Here is a 7,352-nt window from a genome sequence, read left to right as displayed (position 1 = left end):
CGCAAATCAATTTGAAATTGGAACTGTCTTTCCATTGCTGTGAAAGTCTGTTGCTTAAAGTTTAATGGTGTAGTGGATATTTTGTATATTTTCTTGCATTTACCACATTAAATGCACCTTAACGTATCTGGTGGAAATTATTTCAGTTTCGAAATCACATTATCCTCTATCAACATGGGACAAATTGACACATCCTTTGGCGAAAGTACTCAGCGACAAAAGCCAGGATGCCAGACACAAAGGGCCAAAAACGGACTAAGCTGTGAGTGGAGCTGCGACTGTGACTGCAAGTTGCATGAAATTATGCTTTAATCTAATTAGCATAATTTGGCTGCCCTGATGGCAATGACGATGACTGCGACGAGGATGATGATGATGATGATGATGGTGATGATGATGGGTGTGATGACTCTGTTTTTGTGGGGCTCCAAGGAGCCGTACTGCCGCAGTCCTGGCTGGCGACAACAATTGAAATTGAAACTGCATTATGCACAACAATGGCAACAGCAGCAACAACTATTTGGATGCTGTTGCTGCCCTGCGAACTTTTTTCGCATTTCATTGTGGCATTTTCGGTTACACTTTGTTCCGGCGCGTCTGTTGTCGTTTTTATGCTCGTATTTGCATTGCCTTTGTTGCTGTTGTTAATGCCATTTTGATTATGATTATGAAATTTTGTTGGCTTCTCCGCCAGCTTCCTTCCGCACTTCTCCTCCTGCCCCCTGCCCCTGAACCCTGGCCCCTGATCCCTGCCCTCCGCCTTAACTCCTTTTCCATTGGCAGCCGCCTGTTTTGTTTACATGGCTCGTTGTCGGCGCACGCGGCGTATACGCAATGCTGTACTTCTGCCGCGGCACTCGCCTGCAAACCGGCTCGTCACGGGTCCGCCGTCGCCGCCGCCACTTAAATTCATATTTAAATTACATTTGTTTATATATAAATCCGCCCGTCGTTTTGTGTGCACTTTCATTTGCATTCGCCGGCTTTGTCTGCCCAACAAATTTCCCCCCTTTTCGCATTGTGTGCTTTCACTTCTTTGCTCAACTTTCTTTTGAGCAGCGCAGGATGAACAGTATTTGCATGTAATTTTGGTGTATTTATTGTTACCAAAAGTGATTTAGTTAATTATGCAGTGAAAGGATTCTTGGAATGTCAAAATTTATTTGTTTTGATCTTTGTGTTGTATATGTTTATTTTAAGCTTGGTATTTATAAGATATAGTTAATATTATTTGTAATTTAAAGTTTGAGCTCAAACTTGTTTGGAATTGTTGCGTTTAATATGTTAAATACTTTTATTCAGGAGTCATGTGAATTTAAAAAACCTGTTACGCTGTAAAAATCATTAGCATCATTTAGAATCAGCATGCAAAAGCATTAAACTCGAAACCTTTTTATTATTCCACTCTTTCCCGACTTTCCTTTGCCAATTTCCACGCAGGAAGATCCATATAAATTTGCTGTTGTCTGCATCCCGGTTCATAAAAATAATCTCCTTTCTGAGCCACCCATATAATTACACTTGCAAAAATTAACTGTGAGAAGGGCAAAGACAAAGGATCGCTCGATGGGCGGTGGATGGGGGGTTGGGGGCGGCGAATGGGGGATGGTTGATGGGGCATGGCGTCTGGTGACATTGACAGTTGGCGGAGTCGCTGATGTCCTTGCTGGGCCTCAGCCATATGCGCACACGTATTGCACGTATCATAAAAAGGATAACAATATAATCAGCTTAATGAGTGGCTCCGGATGCCGCGACTCCTGCTACTGCTCCTGCTCCTGCTCCGCATCTTGTTCCGGCGGATGCGACAGAGCTTTACTTTTACTTTTTTTATGCACTGCTTTGTTTTTTCCTTCGCAATGGGCGGTGGTGCTGGTGGGCATGGAAAAGGGCTCCTTGCCGCCGGCTGTGCGTTGTCGTTGCCGCTGTTAAGCTTTGTGTAAGCAATGTACTTTGTCTGTCACCCACCCCCTTCCCCTCCCCTGATTTACCCGCAGCAGGGGGAGGGGGGTCGAAGTTTAAAACAAGCAAACGGAAACGGAAGTGGGCTGCACGTGGTGCTCGTTGAGGTGCCCAAGAGGAAGCCGAGGACTCGTCCTGCTCCTTGTTGCTCTATCACAAACTTGACTCCCTCGTACGTGTGATCTGCTGTGTGTGTATGTGCGTGCTTATGTGTGTGTCTGTGTGTGTGCGAGCGGAGTGGCGCACAGCTGCTTTTTATTACACTTTCAATATGGGGTAACAGGATATGCGGCATCTTGGCCTTGCAGCTTGTTTGTTTCCACTGTAAATTGGTTAAAAGTTAATCCGCAAATTTATGACATGCCAACAGCCATTTTGGCTGTCTAGGCCGTGCCAGAGTGTGCGTGAGCTTTGTTTTACCCATAATGTGTTTTTCCTCTGCGGAACGTGTCTGACTAGCTGGCGGCTAAATGGCTGGATAATGGCAATTGCACTTTGAACTTGTAATTAATTGCGATGCCCATTTTCTTTTATTAAAAGGAAACGTTTATCTACGCCGGTGTGCGGATGTAATTGGAAACCATCATTGAAAAAAGTCTAAAATAAACATGTTAAATGGCTAAGTAAGGGAAGTCATTAAATGCCAATTGTTAATGTTAATGTATTTTAAATAACACAAACACCTTATTCCGGAAATATCAAATAACAATGGCAAACATAAATATAGGAAACTAGTTTTACAATTGTATATTTTCAAAACAAACTATAATCAAAAATGATAACAATTATAATAACAGTTGTATTTTAAAATTAAAAAGCAACAACTTGTAGGCTTTAATAATCTTTGAAACCATATTGTGCAAAATTAATTCTATTAAATTATGTGAAATTACCTAAGACGTATTTGCAGCTATATATAAATAAAGTTTATAATGAATTAATTAATCTATTATTTAATTATTAAATTCCCCTTTTCAAAAGCTTGTGAATGTTAATTAACACAGATTCCAAAATATGTGGCTTTACTTTCCTCTTGAAAAATAATATATGTTCTTGCAATACCCTTACATTTTTTATATTTTGTAATACTTTAAGCCAAAAGAAGAAGCCTCTCATGAGAGCTCTTTGCCAAGCATAATACGATTTGTTTTTTTGCTTCAATTTATCAGGCTTCAAGTGATGCGATTCAAGCCTCTCGTCTGTAATCCTGGTTACCAGCTTTTAACAACTTTGTGTTCTCAAGTCCAGCAACACTGCCCCTTCCACCCAATCTTCAGCCCTCACTTTCACTTTCTGACTGCCAATCCCCACTGGTGGTCTCAATAATAACGTTGATTCTCTTGGCTTGATTGGCAAACGGTTAATGAGCATCGAGCTCGATTCGGGATATGCAAAATATGATTTAATTATGGTGGCCCGGAGGTGGCGGCGTTCTGCGTGGCGCGGCAATGCACAGGGGAAATGCCTCAAAAGGCCAAATTAGGCAACCATTGTTGGGCAATTCTCGAGCAGTGGCAGGATGCTTGCATTCTTTAAAAAAGAAACACAGTAACCAGCGGCGGAGGTGGAGGTGGCAGAAACGGGCTTTAAACTGCGCCGCCATTTAGGGGTGGCGATCCACCACCGCACCACCAAATCTACCCAATCCACCCAATCCACCCTCGGTGTCAGTCAGTCAGCGTCAGTCAGCTTGCCACTTGTTCGCGCTGTCACGGTGAATCCTCCAAGGACTTAACCCAATTTATGAAAATTCGTTTTCGCTCGTTTTTTGTGTGTGGGCCGTGGCAAAGCAAAATATTTGATTTTGTTTTGCACTTCATTTTTCGGCTGGCAGGAGTGGGGAAAACGGGAACCCCAGTCACCGGCAGCCAGGACGTGGTGTGTGAAGGATAACGTTGGCAATCTGATGGGCAGGCGAGAGGGTTGCCAGTTGCCAGTTGCCAGTCGCCCGTTACCCGTCACCTCCTGCACCACCACATTGTGACAGGTTCACGGTGGCGTTACATTATTTTGTTTTGTCGCATCCTCCGCAACAAGGAGCGGCAACAGGCCACGACGTCCCGCTTATCCCGTTTATCCCGGCCATCCTGTCACCTTAACCAGCTTAATGAACAACTCATTAATCATGCACATTTCGCATTCATAAACTTGCCGCGACAAATCAATCCATCAATCAATCAATTGGGCACAGACTTTCGCCTCAGACAGCGAAATGCTTTTGTCACAACACTCTCGACTTGGGCGAATTGGAGGCTTTAAAGCGTTATATGCCTATGCCGCATGATTGATGCGGTCGGGGTTCAAGCTGGTTCTAATTCCATTCGCTATAGGGCTAAGTTCGGAGTGGATCCGGGGATTTGCGTCTAATGAGTGGAAAGCTGGCAGCCAGGTCGAAAAGATTGATGGACTTGGAGTAGGGATCGTCTGCCTGGTATTGCGGAATCGAAAGCTGATTGCGAAGTGTCAGGTTGAATGGGCTCGCAGCTAAGTCAGCCGCGCTTTAAGGGATATCCGCAACAAACCCCGAACTAAATCCTGGCCAACCACATTTCAGCATCTCCATTTCCGAGAATCAGCTATATCAGCAGAAAACGGAATGCAAAATGCAAGAAAAGTCCTCGCAGCAGGGATACACACGTACAGATATAGCGTCACTCTGGCAGATACTTTATTGCAGCTTCAGCAGCAGCTCCTGCTTTGTCCCTGCCGTTATCGCAGCTTTTCAAATGACATTTAAATATTTCCCACAAAGCCACAAGCTGTCGGCGAATATGGAATAGTGGGAATCTGGCCAAGGCTCCTCCCACAGCCACAAGGAGCTGCAAAGGATGTAAAGGATGCAAAGGATGCAAAGGATGCAAAAGATGCTGTCTGACAGCGCACAAAGCTCAAATTAGTGGCGGCCTGGCCCCCGGCACTCTCTCCTTCGGCGTCATCAAAAAATCCATTCTGGTGTTATCAAGAGATGGCTGAAAAAGAATGTAATATCTATGGCTTTTCGAGCGACATCAAAGTGGCCCATTTTTTTTGCCTAATGGATGGAAATTGCTTAATTACTTGTAAACATGAATTGCCAACACCTCCCAGTCCGAAACGGGCCACTCCCGAACGACCTAATTCAATGCTATTAACGCCTTGGCGCCCGCCAAAATTGAATATCAACCGCCTGCGCCCAGGACACTCTTAATTTAATTAGAAGCCCGACGCACTCCGAGCTCTATGTAAATGTTGTCAACTTTTAAAGTGAGACTTCAAACGAATTTCCCCAGGATCTGTGCCGGGGCATACATCATTTGCATTCTCTCTGGGGTCGGGTTCCAAGGAAGATGTTATTTTTACACGCCAGATAGGTATCTATAAGACTAGGTGGGGGACAGGGGATGAATGTTCCGGGAATAAAAGATTTGGGTCGAAAAAAAAATCTGAAAGAACGTAATCGAATTAAAAGGCGATAGGGCTTCGTTAGAAAACCGAAACTTTTAGATTAAATAACCAAATAAATTTCACTTTCTAAACAGGTGCTTCTCCACTAAAGCTCAGGTAAAGAAATAAAAAACACTCGTTTATTGGAGTGAAATCTAATCTTATTAAATATATGTTCGCTCCCAAAGAACTATGGGTTTTCAACAGTTTTTAAAATATTGTGAGGCCCTAAGTGCCGAAAGTAATTTGGAGTTTTGTTAGTTTTACATGATTCAGAGCCAAGAATTGAATGTCCTATCCAAGCAATAATGCGCCATGAAAAACCATTCACCACGGGTCATTGTCTGCATTACGTTATTTATTCGGTAGATAATCACTTTTTTATTTAATCAGAAGTTGTCTGCTTTCGGTTTTTAATGACACTGACGTGTCAATGCGCCAAAAAAAAGAAGTACAGCTTCCAGCGAGCGTTGTCCTTTGGCATTGAGTCAGCTTCTGGCCGGGCTGTCCACTTCAGGGCCAAACTGTCTAGCCAATGGATGAATGTCATCGTATTGATTTCAGACCCGGTTTTCTTTTTCGCTTTTCAGCATTCATTTGACGGCTTTAAATTACTTTTCAAACTGCCAGAGCAAAGTTGGAGAATACACAGAGAAATATAAGCATTTTGGTTGCACTAATTGCATAATTTCTGGCTTTGTTGATTTTTGTTAATTCGAAATAGATATATTGCCGCATAAAACTTTCAATAATATTTTATAAAATTTGTTTGTAAATAATATTTGTTAGGTACAAAATTATCAGTGGGATTTTGGTTGCACTTATTGCATAATTTCTGGCTTTGTTGACATTTTAAAAATAAGAAATACATATATATTTATATAATATTTTAGAAATTTTGTTTGTAAATAATATTTGTTAGGTACAAAATTGTCAGTGGTTTTTGTACCTGTGTAGGCAATAAAAATATCCCTCGGCCAAGCCTGTAATAACTGCAATCGGAATCTGTTTATGATTGACACTTTGTGGCTGGGCGTCTAGACTAGGGATAGAAAAGTTGTTTTGCAATTAAAATTGCCTTACGCTTGCAACTGAATACTGCTCCCGCGGGGCAATAATCGTGATGTAGTTTGGCTTGGCACTCGCTTCAAAGTCACGCTAGAACAGGCTCTTTCCAAGCACATCACTCAGTGGGTTGTGAGGAGTGTTATCTTTATCGCATTGTTAAGTGTTGGCACGCTTTAAAGTGACAACCGCACAGCTGCTGTCCATGATCCACCACCCACGCTTGCACCCACACCCTAAGGGCCACCCACTGGGGTGGCCATAAAGCTCTCGGCGATATGTTTGCTGCCCGGCTCGAAGGCACTTTTGCTTTATGCCCGACCGAATAAAACTTTAGTGTTGGAATGACTGAAACGCCAAGGACTCGCACACTCGCACTTGACTCGAAACTAAAATCTAATAACACTTTTAGCACAAAATACATGTTAATGTGACCCCAAGGACTCGCCGCAGGGCCGCATAAAACCAAATGCAAAGTCACGCATCCAACTTCTAGGAGCGAACGCCTTCCAGGCAGGCATCCTCGGTCAGGTCGAAGGAGGCTTTCATATTTTTGTGCCGTGCCGTGCTGAGGGGATCGTAAAACCGGGCTTGGTCTGCCAACCTGTGCCAAGTTTATGCGGCAATATTAGCAGCAGTAAAAGTTGAGTTTTTAGCCAAAGTCCAGAAACGCCGCTCGTCCCGCCCTGGTTTATTAGATGACCGAGCTCTCGTAAACTTTTCCTACAGCCGGGCATTAAAGTAAAAATGCCGCAAGAGAAACATGTAGCCGAGCACAAGAGGCGAAAAACTTTTAGATCCCAAAAAATGCAGAACTTTCCTTTTTCTGGTTGGGGTGGTATAAAAATATATATTCTCTATATTTTGTTTAATATGCGGCCGAATTGAAAATTTCCTTGGCC

This window comes from Drosophila gunungcola, chromosome 3R, assembly GCF_025200985.1.
Source record: "Drosophila gunungcola strain Sukarami chromosome 3R, Dgunungcola_SK_2, whole genome shotgun sequence".
Lineage (NCBI taxonomy): Eukaryota > Metazoa > Arthropoda > Insecta > Diptera > Drosophilidae > Drosophila > Drosophila gunungcola.
The sequence above is the reverse complement of the archived record's forward strand: the minus strand, read 5'-3'. Positions refer to the sequence as shown.